We start from the raw sequence: 15019 nt of genomic DNA, 5'->3' as shown, positions 1-15019 counted from the left end.
GTAAACTGTTTTATTTCAGTGTAGGAAACCTGGGTTCTATTCCCAGCTCTGCCTCTGGCAGATTGTGGCGCAGAGCAGTGAAGTGACTTGTTTAAGATCCCCCAGTTTGCCCATCTGTGAAACAGGGATAATGATACCAACCTTCTTTGTAAAGTGCTTTAAGATCTACTGATAAGAAGCACATCATATTATTGTATGCACAAAGCCTCAGGCCTTCTAAACTCCTGGAGAGGATACTCATAGGGCAAGATAGGTCATCAACATAATGTACAACAGCTACACAGAGGAACCTGCTTTTTGTAGTTTTAACCATGTCTGGCCTTTAGTTCACTGTAAAACTTTTAGACTGTATCTACACAAGGCTTTTTGCTGAAAAAATTCCCTTTGCTAACATTGGTGCAGCTCCATGAGTGGAACCACCAGTGGAAACACTAGCGCAGGCAGAGCTCCACGCAGTCGCTGGCATTTTAAAGACCATGTTGTCTAAACCTGCTTAAAGCAGGTATTTACAACGAAGAGGTATAATCGCTGGCAGCTACCTGTGTCTTGCACTCCCATCATTGCTACCACGGATGGAGCTGCACTAATGGGAAATTATTCAGGGAAAAAAAAACGTCTGTTGCAGAGAAGGGTTCACTGTGGCAGTCATTTTGTTTCCACAGGTATCCCACTACCTATTTGGTTTGTATTAGTCCTAATACCTGGCAGTATTACCTAATACCTAGGTAATGGCAGAATAAGATGTGATCATTAAGGTAAACTATTGTTCTGAGGAATGGCTTTGGAAATACTGGGAATTTGAAAGTTGCATGCACACTCACCAGTATGGCATGCATAATTACACATTTTATATGTACACCTAACTGCTACTGTTACAAGTGAGACCCCCTAAATTATTATAACTGAAAGAGATTAGATGCAAAATTATTTTCCTCAATTTTTAGGTTTGTTTGCTCTTAACATCATTTTGTATACAGTCAACTTCACTGTTACACTCATCGTATGACTGGATCTTTTATACAGCAAGAGGGGAAAGAACATTTTAAAAAACATGAAAGGTGTTTATAAAAATTACAAAAATTGACGGGGGTCTCTGAGGCAGCTGAAACATGTGAAACTACATTACAGAAACTGCTTAAATCTCAACTTGACATCATCCTTTTAATCTCTCAGCAGATCCTTTCCTTTTTTACATATTACTAATGTCTTTTTCCCCCTCTGTGACTTCAGTACTGGGTGTGTTTGAGATTTTTTTAAAAGAGTGTTATACTGAATGTACAGTTTTAGACATGCTATTGAAAAGAAAACATGTTAAAAATAGTTGCATATTAGGGTATCACAGAGAGGCAGCCTTCTCCAGTGCTGTTAAGGGGCTGCAGAATTTAAATTGCTACATTTCTCCAGCCTCTAACAAACCTGTAGATCGTCTAATTTTTTTTACGTCAACCCAGAATGATGACATCGTACGCTGGTTTTTCTACTAACACAATCTTTGTTATTTGCTGTGGCTAATTATGATTTTCTGTTTGATGGGACTCAGGAGGTTTTGGCCTTGTGTATCTTAAAACTGATACAATTTCAGACGAAAATGATTTTTCCTCTTGATTTGGGATCTTAGATAATATTTTAGTTCTTTTTAAACAATAATTTTACACTCCATCTTAAAAATTCTTTCAGCAAAGGATGCATTACCAGCCATCAAGGATGTCTACCCACAGAATCTGCATAGAATTATAGCCTACAGAAAGTCTGTGAGTGCTTGTGACAATAAAATGATGAACAAAGACTAGGGGACACATTTTCAAATGTGCTCAACACCCACAACTACTCTCAACAGAAGTTTCTGGATGCTGAGCACTTTTGAAAATATGGCCACTTAATATCGTACCTGAAATGGGAGCTGAAATCTTATGAAAATGTAGATACTTTTTAAAAAATCTAAATGAGCGCAACTGGATGCTGACTGAGCTCTTTTGAAAATATGGCCACAGATTTTCTACAAGAAACAATTACTTCATTGAGCTAAACATTTGATAGCATGGGGAAATTTATCAGACAAACAGTAATAATACTGTGGGAATGGCTGTCTTATCTGTATAATTAATCCATGTACAATACAACCAAACTTTTTGCTGCCTTTAAGGTTTAAGACAGATTGGGAATAATCTGCATAAAAGTTGCAGAATATGCTCCACCATTGAGCCTAATAAGGTTAATTGCCCCGATACTGTGCAACTGATGCCAACTGTTTAAGATAAAATTTGTAAATAATAACTGGCACTAAATGTAATGTGAAAATCAGTGAGGAATATGTAGTTCTTGTAACTTACACCTGTGTTTTGCTTTGTTCCTGCAGAATGGGCAGTGTTCCCTCATTAATCTTACTTCACTGAGCATCCCTGGAAACCTAATGACTTTCCTTACTAAGGGGACTTCTAGATTATGACTAGCACTTAGGGAAGGAATAAAAAATGAAGTAGTGACCTAATGACAGATAGCGATATGTTAATATTTGCTCTACACACATAAACTGTGCTTCAAGCATATTGATCCTGAGTAAAATAAGAAAAAGAACGGCCACATCGGATCAGACCAAAGGTCCATCTATCCCAGTATCTGTCTTCTGACAGTAGCCAATGCCAGGTGCTTTAGAGGGAATGAACAGAACAGATAATCATCAAGTGATCCATCCCCTGTCACCCACTCCCAGCTTCTGCCAAACAGAAGCTAGGGACACCATCCCTGCCCATCGTGGCTCATAGCCAAAGTTGGCATCTGTAGCTCCAGCCCCAGAGTCGGTGCCTATACAAGGAGCTGCACATTAACTTCTGAAGAGCTGCATGTGGCTCTGGAGCCACAGGTTGGCCACTCCCGATCTAGCATATTGCTCCTTAGTTGTCTCTTTTCCAAGCTGAAAAATCCCAGTCTTATTAATTTTTCCTCATATGGAAGCTGTTCCATACCCCTAATCATTTTTGTTGCCCTTTTCTGAACCTTTTCCAATTCTAATATATCTTTTTTGAGATGGGCGACCAAATCTGCATGCCGTATTCAAGATGTGGGTGTACGATGGATTTATATAGAGGCAATATGATATTATCTGTCTTATATCTATCCCTTTCCTAATGATTCCCAAAATTGTTAGCTTTTTTGACTGCCACTGCACACCGAGTGGATGTTTTCAGAGAACTATCCACAGTGGCTCTAAGATCTCTTTCTTGAGTGGTAACAGCTAATTTAGACCCCATCATTTTATATGTATAGTTGGGGATTATGTTTCCAATGTGCACTTCTTGGAAATGTTTCAATGTTTTGTTAAACAAATTCAGACTAATGAAACTGAAAAAAATAAACAGTTCTCAAACTTGCTACAAAATATGTTCTCAAAATACAAATAAAATATGATGAGAAAACTATTCAGCTTTAACAGCTGTATATCCACTGCAGTGAACTACCTCTAAAAAATAAGTAATCTGAGTGAGGACTCTGTATGAGCCACCAGGATTTTGGATGATCTATTTTTTGTTAAAAAATCAAGTTTAAAAATATCAGAAGAAATGAAGAAACAATAATTTTGGAGTGGCTTTTAAAAAACCCTTAATTTTTATGTTTGTAATCAGGGCCGGACTTATGGGTGTGCGACTTCCTAGGGCATTGTGGTCATGGGGCTCCGTGGTCGAGAGGCAAGGACGGGGGCAGGTCTGTGGTGCAATATTGCAGAAGGGAGCTTGGGACAATGGGAGGGAGGCAGTGGGGCACAGGGGCAACGGGGAGCCCAGGGAATAGCAAGGGCTAGGGTCGATGGATGAGGAAGCAACAGGGGTGGGAGCCTGCAGGGGCCAGGGGTGACAGGGTGATGGGTGGGGAGTCCAGGAAGGCAGAGGGGGCTGGGGTCCAGAGGTGATATATGTGTAGCTGGGTGGGGAGCCCAGAATTCTAGGCAACTGAGCTTGAGGGCAATGGAGGGGGAGGCAGTGGGCACCAAAATACAAGTTTGCCCAGGGCGCCATTTTCCCTAAGGTCGGCCCTGTTTGTAATTGTATGATATTAAAATTTTTTGTGAAACAGTCAAATTGTAACCCAGGAAACATACGTACTTCCCCTTCTTCTAAATGAGAATTGCACATGAGTATCCAGAGTCGAACTTGATCATTTACGGCGAATGAATAATTTCTCAAGTAACTAAAAACGAACAAACAAACAAAACAAACCCCCTCCCCCCAACACATTTCTAAGCTCCAACACATTGTCATGCACCACCAGTTGCACTTTCAGTGCAGGCTCTGGAGTGTAATACAGACAGGGTGGGATTTCCCATTTAAACAAGAACACTGACATACATTGTGGAGAGAGGGGGCTCTGGAGGTAGCAAGAGCTCCATCAGTTCTTTTTCGTGATGGTGGTGGCCAGGGATTCTCAATGGCCCTTGTTTGCAAGCTGACACTGAAAATTGGAAGTGCTGACCTTCTGACTGGTCGGTGGTGCAATGTCAATAAGCAAATAACACAGGTAACACTCAGGACAGAAACGTGAGTTTTAAAAGTCTGGGTTTGGGGAGGCTGAAACCTGTTTTCAAAATGAGATTTGGGAGGTAGAACTCAGGCTGTCTGGGATTTAATTCACATAAAACAAAACACATGACAACAGTCGCTTAGGCCGCAATTGTATGTAGTATAATTCATATTATACAACATAAAATATTTCAAAACATCACTAGTAAAATTAGAAAATCATTGGAGTACCTCTATTGCTTATTTTATTTACGTGCCTCAAACTATCCATAGGTCTGTGAGAGGCAAGAAATCTGATTTTAAAGAACATCATCCCACCTAGGGCCTCATCTGTTCTTCAATCTTTGAAATACCAATAGGAGTCACTCGCTGGATTGAAGCTGATAGGTGCCTAAATCCTTTTGTGAATGTATCCCTAACTGCCATGGTAGGTGCCTAAATCCCAGAATCAGGCTCCACTGGGATTCACAAAACCCCCACTCAGCTGCCTCCCACACCTTGTTAGTGCTTAGAAAAATCACTCACCGCCTACATTTGTGCAATAAAAGTTTCCAAGGAACTATGTTTCAGCCTCTGGGCATGCACACTGCAGCTCCATGCCAGCTTATGGAGGCCTCAGGCCCAGATTGATTCACAAACTGGATGAAGATAGGCATTCCTCCACCTAACTCGCCTGCAGGGCCCCATCCAGTGAACGTGTTCAGACCTTGTCTACTGGATCGGGGCCCCAGTAGGTGAACTCACACAAAATGGGGAAGGGGGAGGGTAAGAAAGAGGACCACCCTCATAACTTTTAGCCCAGTGGTTAGGATACTCACGTGGGATGTGGGAGATCCCCAGTTCAAGTGCACCCTCCACATAAGGGGAGAAGGGATTTGAACTGGGCTTTGCCACCCTCAAGTAACTGCCCTAACCACTGAGCTACAGGATATTCTGAGGGGATGGGGTCCCTCAATCTCTCCTGTTGAAGCTATTCCATTGTGAGTAATAAAAAAAGTCACTGCAGCAGGGGGACTGGATCCTGGCTCTCCCAGGTGAGTGCTCTAATCACCAGGTTACCGTCCTTCTCACCTTTGCACACACTCTCTCTTGCCCAATGATTCTTTCATTATTTAATTCAAAGTGGGACAGCTTCAACAGGAGAGACTAAGGGAGACCCACATCAGAATATCCCTTAGCCCAGTGGTTAGAGCATTCGCTTGAGAGAGGTTCTGAAGAGAGATTTGCCACCTTTCTCCCCATCAGGACGAGGGATCTGAAATGGGGGGCATGGAGGGAAGTCTTCTTCATCTTGCGTGAGTACCCTATCCACTGGTCTAAAGGTTAAAAGGGAGGTCTCTCCCTCTGGTCCCTGACATCTTGCTGAAACAGCATAGGAGGCTAACCTGAGGACAAGACTAGCAGCTAGGAATCTCAATGAGAGGGAGATATATCCCTGCAGCCTGGTTTTAGGCACCCATCTCCAAGAGAGAAGCAGGGCTTAGCACACACCCCTTGACGTGGCATCTCTCCCTAGGTAAATTAGACAACGAGCCACCCAGCGTGCTGGCTTCTGCATAATCCCATTCTGAGGCACACATCTCTCCCCATTAATTGTACAGGGAACCTCAGTGCCTAACCTAGTAATTTTCTAGGTGCCTAAAAATTAGGCATGGTAATGCTCAGCCTTACCACATGTACATTTCTTTGTTAGTCTAGCCCACAGTGTTTTACCTTAACTAATTCTGGGCCTTACAACAGGAAAAATTTAATTAATTTGATGCTGGATTTCACTGGTGCTCAGTCTGACAGTGTAGCTCAATACTAATCTAGAGATTTTACTTATAAAATGGGACAGAGACAGAATAATTCAGAAACACGCCGGTTTAGTCCTTGGCCTCTCAGATGAAATTGTCAACGAAGACAGACCCTGATTTAACAAGGAACTTAACCACACGCTTGAAATAAAGATGGGGTGGTCCCATGGATTTCAATGGAACTACTCATGTGCTTAAAACTAGGCACGTGCTTAAGTACCTTTTGGAAACGAGGACATAATTACTGAGACAATATTGGACAATAAGTAAGTCCAACATTGGACTAACTTCATAATTAGTGACTGTTGTGATTATGATTTTGGCAAGGCAGAAATTTTTCTAAGCCTATCACACAGTCCACATAGTGGCCATCATATGGGAACTTTAAGGGCTGGGGCTGAAAGTGACCTAGAGTTGAGTGTCTAAACTCTTTTTCCATTTTTTAAAAATAATTTACTCCACTATTTTCACCTTTGGAGCAGGAATCCCCTGCAGGATAAATCCATCAGTAAATTGACAGAAAGTTGTTTGGAAATGTTCTTGCTTGCTAACTGAGTAAATAAGATTCTCTCTCCCTTCAAGATACTTTTAAATGTAAATGTATAGCTGGGAAACAACAGTGATCTATAAGGCAGGAACGTTTTGTTCAGATTAATTTCTTTTCTCAAGTGGTCTCTCACGAAACATGATCGTCTGATAAAACAGTGTGTCCAAAGATCACAGAGGTTTCTGAGCCATAGTCTCTCTCGGCACAAAAAGCTAACAATAAATGAATAAAAACATTCATTTCTCAGTTACATCTTTTCAACCTCTGAGTCAGTGGGGTAGGATATGTGTGTAACTAAAAGGGAAAACTTGGTTCCATAAATTAGCTTATGAATTTTAATAATTATAACAACATACTCCATAACCCTCATACACAGAAAGGGCTGCCAATTTGGTTCCGATGCTCCTAGAACAGGTCCACTGTACATAAGAAACACCATACATGGGGTCCTACAATTGAAGGGCATTTTCTGGGTTAGCTCATGGAGCATTATATATGTAGCAGCATACGGGAAGCAAAAAAGGACAAAGCAACACTGATTAGAAAGGGGAACTTGATTTTTCATGAAAATTCCAATAGTTACGAAGTGTTGAGTTTGTGATGTAGTGATGCTTCCCTATAGATATCTATTGCTAAGCATTACTGAAATCACATAGTTTCAGCCAAATAAGAGTAATAAATCAAGCTTAAAGAAAAATACCTAAAATCATTGTGAAACTACATATATATAATTGTAAGAAGTAGGAAATGTTTAAAAGATGGTACTAAATTAACCAGCGCTCTCCATTCTCCCCTCTCCCCTCCCCCTCATCAATCCTTCCTCATTTTCCTTTTCAATCACAAGTACTTTTTTCCAGGGCATTTTTCACTGTGCAAAACAGCTTCAAAATTCACCGAAGGATTGAGATAACCCAGGGTTCCCTGTCAGTCACAAAATTACTTCACTGAGGAAGTCAGTATTTTTTAGACCTACACAACTCCACACTAAAATGAAACCAAATCATTCTCAGTTTCATAATGTTAACTCTCTCCAGCACCTATTGACTAGTTATTAATGAAACTAATTTAATTTTGTGATGACTTTTTTTGTTAATGTAAATTTCTTCCATTAAAAGGGATATGGGGGGGAGGGGTCTGGGCAGGAAGGGGAAAGAAAAGCTTTCCACCTGTTAAAATCAATACTACAGTCTGAAATTATTCACAATTCTTGCAGACACTTTACCAAAGCTAGTTCTTAGAAGGCTAAATAAAAATTCAAGTGTATAAATGTTGTGGACAGATCCTTTGCTAGTGTGCATATCATAGCTCTGGGAGCGCCATTTCAGAAATATTTGGGCGGGGGGGCAGGAGGAAGTTGTATTTCAGTATATATAACATTATATGTTATTATATTGTAGCCTGAAAAGTCGCGGGGGGGGGGGGGCGGCGAATACAGGAAAGTGGGGGAGAGGAAGTAGAAGACATAATGGAGCATATAGCCCTATGAAAAGTCTGGGTGGGGGGCAAACTAAGGTCGGGGCAAGGCACTGCCCCTCCCCCCTTTGCCCCACAGCTTGAATGTCAATGAATCACAGAACTATGACAATTTACACCATCTGAAGAACCACATTTGAGTCTTTAAATAGCATATTGTTTTTGCATTTTAGCAACTCAATTATTGCTCATTAATTGATATAGATGACAAAATACTGCAACCCCCCCCCAAAAAAAAATCAGCAATAGTTTCCTTTCTTCAAATGACAGAAGTGAGGCTCTAAACCAGAAAAAAAACAAACAAACCCAACCCTTCTTTGGCTAGCAGAATATTTAGAAAAGTAAACAAATTCACAGTAAACTGCAAATAAGTTCCAGAATTCAAAATGAAACAGTTGGTCACATAATTCACTCATTACATCAGTTTTGTGGAGTAACACTGCTACAAATCTGGTGTACTGGAGTGGAGCATCAAACCCTTTACTACTGCTTTGATTTTTCTTCTTCGGAAGAGAAAGAGAGGAAAAAAAGGACTTAAATTTGTCAATTTATGTTATCTATATTTTCCTCTCAAACTCTTCATTTTAGCAAGTGTGTATAAGTTTTTGCAAGGACTAGTGCCTTTTAAAATTTACCATTTTTAACTGAAAACTGAAATGTATCGTTAAACCAATAGCAATGCTTAATTCATAAAACCACAATCCTGCAAACTCTTACATGCATAATTAATTTCACTTGTCTGAATAACACATGATCATATACAGAAGCATTTGGGGGATCAGGGCACATAATGTAATTCATCTTAATGCAGACTCCATTTTGTATGTAAGTTTCAGAAACTATTTCCTATTTTTTGTTCACGTGAAGTGAGTAACTTAAAAATGCTCATTCATTCATGTCAACAAATGCCACTCAAATAAAAAATAATGGAGAGCTGAATCCTCTTATTTTTTAGGGTCAAATGTAACAAACAATTAAATAGCTATTATTTTCCATCCATGATAATTTCATTTTCATTATTTAGTACTGAAGATCCCATTTACTGCTTTTGAAATTATTTAAATTAGCTGCAGTATTCCCTACACTTAGAATGGAATTATTGAAAATATCAGAAATAATGCTTACACCAGTCATATTGGTAAGTGACTAGTTTTTAAGGGAATCCAAACGATGCAACGTAGTAGAAACCGTGACTTTTCTTTCAGATGAAGTAGGAATTTCACATGTAAAATCAAAGGGACATTTGAAAAATCACTGTATTTTCAGACTGAAATTCTGTGCCTCCTCTAGTTACAAGTAACCCCTACAAAGTTAAAAAATAATTCTCCCCCTTTCCTTTTTCAGTTTGTTTCTTTTGTGGACTTGAAAGCACTTTATGCATAGTGAGTTTCTCCCTAGCTTACAAACCTTTACAAACTTTAACAAAAGAGTAGAAAAACCATATACATTTTTTATTTGCAGTATTCTTTACGAAGAAATATCACAGCATGAAATTTAAAGTGTGCACTAACAGAAACTGGAATTTTTGAATTTGCATAATTGGAAAAAAAAATCAAGTGGACAGTCACCCTTTAAGGAAAATCCACAACACAGTCATTCACAATAAGTCATTCATTTACTGAAAGACTAGTTAAGTGACCAGTAACACTTAATTTCTGGTCCAATGACTCCATAAATCGATGGAGGAGGGAGATAGGAAAGGGGGTAAATCAATCATATTGACAGGTTCTCATATACAGGTAAGACACTGCCCTTACAAGCAATGAGGTTTTCAGAATAAGAAACACACCACACTTAAGCTCTCATTTTGTAAACTCACCTAAGGTTCAGTACATTACATTACTGTAGAGTGTCCCAAGCCATATGTGCTCCTAGCAGGCAGCACCTGCTGGACACCTATTGCTTTGGACCTGCTCAGATTATTTTAACAATAATTCCCCATTTTTTTCTCCTTTGTTTGCTTTTAAAGCTAATACTAATGAATCTGGATATACTCTGGAGAAATAGCTCTATGCCGTTTACTGTATATCAGTCTTTTGGATGAGAACTTAAAAACATTATAGGAGTACTTGTGGCACCTTAGAGACTAACAAATTTATTGAGCATAAGCTTTTGTGGGCTACAGCCCACTTCATCAGATGCATAGAATGGAACATATAGTAAGAAGATTTATATACATACAGAGAACATGAAAAGGTGGAAGTTGCCATACCAACTCTAAGAGGCTAATTAATTAAGATGCACTATTATCACCAGCAGAAAAAACACTTTTGTAGAGATAATCAAGATGGCCCATTTCAGACAGTTGACAAGCAGCTGTGAGGATACTTAACATGTCCAACTCTGTCCACCTATCTATTCAAGTGACAACATCATAAGACCTAATCACATCAGCCACGCCACCAAGGGCTCGTTCACCTGCACATCTACCAATGTGATATATGCCATCATGTGCCAGCAATGCCCCTCTGCCATGTACATTGGCCAAACCGGACAGTCTCTATGCAAAAGAATAAATGGACACAAATCTGACATCAGGAATCATAACACTCAAAAACTGGTAGGAGAACACTTCAACCTGTCTGGCCACTCAGTAACAGACTTAAAGGTGGCAATTTTGCAACAGAAAAACTCAAGAATAGGCTCCAAAGAGAAACTGCTGAACTTGAATTAATTTGCAAACTAGATACCATTAACTTGGTCTTGAAAATAGAGACTGGGAGTGGCTGGGTCATTACACAAATTTAATCTATTTCCCCATGTTAAGTATCCTCACACCTTCTCGTCCACCCCTCCCCCCCCACTCCGGATCAGTTTCTTTTACATTACAAATCCCGCCAGGCCAAAACCTGCTGTCAGTTGTACCAGCGTCAATCCGGAGTTACTCCGCAGCGGCACCGGTTAAAGGGAGCGTAGCACTCTCCCGGCAGCAGCTGACGGGTGTGAAGCTCATCCCCCTTCACACGCATGACGGACGGACGGGCGGGCAGCCCGAACAGGAATGAGGAAGTGAAGCAGCTGGTGAAGGTGAATGTTTAAAAAGGCACCAGAGCAAGCGCCCGGGCGGCTCCAGCCCATGCGGACAAAGACCCGACATCGATATATGTGCTCACCCTCACGCGGGAGCGTACTCCGGCTCGGCCCCGCTCCTCCTCCAGGCTGGCCGCGCTCCGGTGCGTCGGCAGGGGTGAGCCCCGCTCGGGGCAGCAGCTCAGCCTTGCACGTCGCCTGCCGCCGCCTTTTGCAAGAGTCAGCGCGGCGCCATGTAAACCAGGCTGCGAAGCGGAGCGGCCGGCGGGAGCAGCCGCCTTGTCCTCCTCCCCTGCAGCCCCAGCGCAGCGGGGATTTTCCCCCGTGTTCTGGAGAGCGGCCCGGGCGGCTCCGTCCCACAGACCTGTCAGCAGCTGCCCTTTCGCAGCGAGTTACCTCCCCTCTCCCGCCCCTGCCGCTGCTCTCACTTCCTTCCTGGCTGGAAATTCCCACTGACGTTTCGAGAGCGAGAGAGAAGCGGAGGCCGCCGCGGAAGGGTGGGGAGGCTGCACACGAGAGAGGCGCTCCAAAGGCGGAGCAGCTCCCGGGATGCCTGCGGGGGCAGCGGGTAGCGCGGGCTTTTGCTGCGGCAGGGCCCTGCTCTGAGACCCGCTGTGGCGAGGATTCGAGTTGGGGAAGATTTAAAAAAAAAAAAAAAAAAAAAAAAAAACCGTCAGCGTTATTGTTAATTATTTATATGCTAGTAGCAGCCAGAGACCCCCAATCAGGTCCGTGGCCTAGTGTGCTGTACAGGGGAGATACACGCTGGGGAGGGGCAGTCTCACCTCTGAAGAGCTCACCCTATTCCTTAGTGAAATCCACACAGCGAAATCCTCTCCCACCTCTGAGAGAAAAGGGACTGTAACACCCCCCTCCCAATTCTCTCCCACCCAGGGCCGGATTAATGTAGGGGCTGCAGCCCAGGGCCTCGGGCTAAGGGGGCCCCTGCGGGCCAGATGTGGCCCGCTGCTTCCATTCATCAGGGCCACAGCAAATCTCCACGCCACGGGCAAGACACCGGTCCCTGAACGTTGGTGCTCCCCCCGGGCCTAGAGCTGCAAGCGCTGGCTCGCCAATGTGCCCCTGCAGGCCATAGGTGAGGGGCATTCAGGGAATCAATGCGTGCTGCCCCCAGAGCCGGCTCCACTGGTACCCCGGCCAATGGGAGCTGTAGGGCGGTGCCTGCATGCACAGGCGGCGTGCACTATGCAGAGCGGCCTGGCCCCTCTGCCTAGGGCTAGACATGCTGACCACCTCAGGGAGCAGAGCAGGCAGGGATCCTGCCTTAGCCCTGCTGCGCTGCCGACCAGGAGCCCTCGGAGGTGAGCACCTCGCTGTCAGAGCCTGCCCCCCAATCCCCTGCCCCAACCCACTCCAAACCCCCAGGGGCCCCAGAAAATCTAATAGCCCCAGGCCCACAGGAGAGTTAATCTGGCCCTGCTCCATACCCAGAGAGAAAAGGGACTGCGACACACATGCGCTTTCTGTGCTAGCAGGGCCAGTGTTAGATTCACTGGGACCCAGGGCAGAAACTAAGGAGTGGGTCCCCACCTTGAGCCCCGCCGCCCATAACTTAGTTTCTCAGGGCCCCTGGACAATTGCCCTGCTTGATACCCCCTACTACCAGCCTTCTGTGCTGGAGAGAAACTGCCCTTCCCCCACAACCCTCCTGCCCTAGAGAGGAAGAAGCTTGTAATAAACCCACATCGAACAAGATCTTTCTTCCACGGAAGCTGCAACTGCACACACAGAGAAAAATCTTCCAGCCTAGAGGGAGATATTTGAATACATGAGCCTTGTCTACACTAGTGAATTTACACAGAAAATTCCCACTGTTATTAACATAGGTTTTTCAGCACCAGTCTTTATACCATATCAGTTAAAAGCGGATGGTTTAAATCAAGACAGTCCTGAAAACAGCCACTAGAGCATAAGCAAAGCTCTTGAGGCATCCATCCTCCTTTTCTATATGCTTGTGCAGCACTTAGAACAACAGGGCCCCAGGTTGGCTAGCCTATGGTAAATAATAATAATAAATATACCCAAGCTACCAAGGGAGGAGAATTGGTCCCCAAGGCTCTGTGGGAAGGAGATCAATATAGATCTAAAATGTGGGAAGTGTTTCAGAGGGAATCGTTTGAAAGGAAAGGTGCCATATCACAGCTCGTCACAGACATGCTCAGAAGCAAGACTTGTGTGAACAAGTACCGGGAAAGTGGACAACCTGAAATGGCTATAAAAGTTAAAACAGACGTGGAATGATTTTAAATGGACATTGTTAATGGGTTTAGGACCCACCATTTAGGTTCCAAATTAAATCCTCTGCACCATCCCTAGATCTAATCTTTAAAAAAAAAAAAAAAAAAGATACAATTTTAACTCTGTTAAGACCCAATCCACCATCACTGAAGTTTTGTAATTATCTTTCAAGAGAAGCAATATCGTGTCCTAAGGCCCCACACTTACGAGAGATCTTCTGCATGGGAGTAAGGCCTTGTCTACACTATGAAATTACTCCGATTTTACAGAAGTCGATTATTGGGAACAGATTGTATAAAGTCGAGTGCATGTGTCCACACTAAGCACATTAATTTGGCAGTGTGCATCCATAGTACTGTGGCAAGCGTCGACATTCTGAGCGGTGCACTGTGGGTAGCTATCCCACAGTCCCTGCTGCCCATTGGAATTCTGAGCTGAGCTCCCAATGCCTGATGGGGCCAAAAATTTATCGCGGGTGGTTATGGGTAGATGTCGTCAGTCACCCTCCCTCCGTGAAAGCAATGGCAGACAATCATTTCATGCCCTTTTCCCTGGATTGCATGAGCAGATGCCATAGCACAGCAAGTATGGAGCCCGTTCAGCTCACCGCAACAGTTACGACCATTGTAAACACCTTGTGCATTATCGTGCAGTTTATGCAGAACCAGAACCTGAAAAAACAGGCGAGGAGGTGACGGCAGTGTGATGACAAGAGTGATGAGGGCATGGACACAGATTTTTCTAAAACCGCGGTCCCCGGAAATTTGGAGATCATGGTGTTAATGGAGCAGGCTCATGATGTGGAACGCCGATTCTGGGCCTGGGAAACAAGCACAGAGTGGTGGGACCGCATGGTGTTGCAGGTTTGGGATGATTCTCAGAGGCTCCGAAACTTTCACATGCATAAGTTCATGGAACTTTGTGACTTGCTTTCCTCCTGCCCTGAAGTGCAAGAATACCAAGATGAGAGCAGCCCTCACAGTTGAGAAGCGAGTGGCAGTAGCCCTGTGGAAGCTTGCAACGCCAGACAGCTACGGATCAGTCGGGAATCAATTTGGAGTGGGCAAATCTACTGTGGGGGCTGCTGTGATGCAAGTAGCCAATGCAATCAAAGTTCTGCTGATATCAAGGGTAGTGACCCTGGGAAATGTGCAGGTCATAGGTGATGGCTTTACTGCAATGGGATTCCCTAACTGTGGTGGGGCCATAGATGGAACCCATAACCCTATCATGGCACCGGAGCACCAAGCCGCAAGGGGTACTTTTCAATAGTGCTGCAAGCACTGGTGGGTCATAAGGGACGTTTCACCAACATCAGTGTAAGATGGCCGGGAAAGGTACATGACGCTTGCATCTTCAGGAACTCTGGTCTGTTTCAAGAGCTGCAGGAAGGGATTTACTTC

The 15019-nt window shown here is 43.4% G+C and overlaps 1 protein-coding gene across 4 annotated transcripts in view; it reads right to left on the bottom strand.

The window, feature by feature from the left end:
* Positions 1–11963, bottom strand: part of NFKB1 (nuclear factor kappa B subunit 1) — a 95879-nt gene extending 83916 nt beyond the window's left edge. For 2 of the 4 annotated variants that reach the window (XM_037896972.2, XM_007054382.4), the window contains exon 1: positions 11441–11771. The gene's annotated coding sequence lies outside the window, so the exon portion shown is untranslated. Of the gene's footprint in view, positions 1–11192; positions 11290–11440 lie in introns of those variants that run through there. The other 2 variants (XM_027833492.3, XM_027833498.3) reach the window with 2 other exon arrangements.
* Positions 11964–15019: the final 3056 nt, after the last annotated feature.

Source organism: Chelonia mydas, chromosome 4 (assembly GCF_015237465.2).
Source record: "Chelonia mydas isolate rCheMyd1 chromosome 4, rCheMyd1.pri.v2, whole genome shotgun sequence".
NCBI lineage: Eukaryota > Metazoa > Chordata > Testudines > Cheloniidae > Chelonia > Chelonia mydas.
This window is presented reverse-complemented; position numbering and strand designations above follow the sequence as displayed.